We start from the raw sequence: 1,724 nt of genomic DNA, 5'->3' as shown, positions 1-1,724 counted from the left end.
CCAACTTGATCTTTCTGCTATTCTTCTGTCAGGCACCATAGAAAACTACTATGTTGACATCAATCATCAATAACAAACTCAATCATGAATGTAACATATCATCATAGAAACATAAGTACAATAATCCCTCATAGGAATATCATTAGCATTCATGCTTTCAACAATCTTTCAACACTATTTTCAAGAATTTTTTTTTAAGAAGGTGTTATTTCATTTATCGAGGTGTGTAGGTGGCATTTTAGAAGTTTGTAAAAAGTTCCTTAAATGATGCATTTAATATTTGTTGTGATCCACAAAGGCAGTGTAATTTTCTTATTGGACCACTTGGTGGTGCTTAGTTGTAATTGAGTGGGAATTTAATAATTGTTGTAAGGTAGTTGCATTTACTTTTTATCCCATATTGGTTGTGTTTGTAACATCTTGGGTGGTAAGTGCCTATATAAGAAAGGCATATGAGCATTTGTAATCAAACTTTAGAGATGAAGGATCTTAGTTGGGAAGTTCTTCTTGGTAAAGCCCTTTGGATTTAAGCTCTTGGTGAAGATCTCTTGGTGTGCAATCTAGTTGGAATTTCTTTGGTTGGGAGCTCTTATTTAGGAGTTCTATCATCATGAAGATTTTGTAAGCTTCTTTTTGAAGAAGCCATAGTTATGATATCATTCTATTGACATTGTAAGAAATTTCATGTATAATAAAAGCATGCTCTATGAAGCATTTTGTCTTCTCCTTGTCTCCATTTATTTGTGTTCGTAAGGGTAGTTTGGCCCTTCATCAGTCGTATTAGAGTAGGAGTTCCTAAGCATGTGGTCAAATCACCAAACATGAGGCAATTTGCACCAGGACCTTGGGTTAGGTGAAGTTTGTCAAGAAGGAGTTATTGATTGTGTAGACAAATCACCAACTATGAGGTAGTTTGCACGAGGTGTATGTATTGCACAAAGATTTTCTTATGAAGACATGATCATGAAGAAGAGAAAGAAGAAGATGAATTTTGTGATTGGATGGAATCTACAGATTCCTAGACTTGAGAGATTTAGAAAGAGAATGCAAGAAGAAATATTTTTGGATTTGCAGAAGTGGATGAATGGGTTAGAAGAGGAGTTGCAAAGGAGAGTTGTTCTTCATTAGGAAGGAGATGTTAACAATTCTTTGGCTGCAAAAAAGAAAGAAGATCCATTAGAGTATCAGGCATGTGATACAAAAGAAGAGCAAGATGATGGATATGAAGATGAAAATATCTATGAACCTAAAGTTGAAGAAGATAAAAAAGAAGAGGAAGAGCATGAAGATTACAAGATTTGTGAGCTAGAAGTAGATGAAGCTAATTGGATGACAATACCAATGGTGAAAGACTATGATGTCTTGGTTAGAGGTCAAACAAGTCAAGCGGTTACATGCTTTGTTAAAGACATGGAAGAAACAAACAAAGATGAATGCATGGAAGAGGTAAATTTTTATGAATTGTGGCATGGTGGATTTGAGATGGATTTTAAAGATAATGATGATAGTTTACATGTGGGTCATGTTAGTGATGTGTGATATGCAAAGGAATATTAGTATGGTGTTGTTGAGTTTATTATAGATGCATTAAATCCTACCAGATTGGAGGAGAATGAGAGTTACACTTGGACAAAGTTAATTACAGAGGAATATTGCCAACAATAGATACATGTTCTAGCTAGTTGTTGGAAAAGAAGAAATAAGGAAATATTTTGGCAATGAAT

This window comes from Cupressus sempervirens, chromosome 5 (genome assembly GCF_028749045.1).
Source record: "Cupressus sempervirens isolate cs-2001-9-10 chromosome 5, ASM2874904v1, whole genome shotgun sequence".
Lineage (NCBI taxonomy): Eukaryota > Viridiplantae > Streptophyta > Pinopsida > Cupressales > Cupressaceae > Cupressus > Cupressus sempervirens.
The sequence above is the reverse complement of the archived record's forward strand: the minus strand, read 5'-3'. Positions refer to the sequence as shown.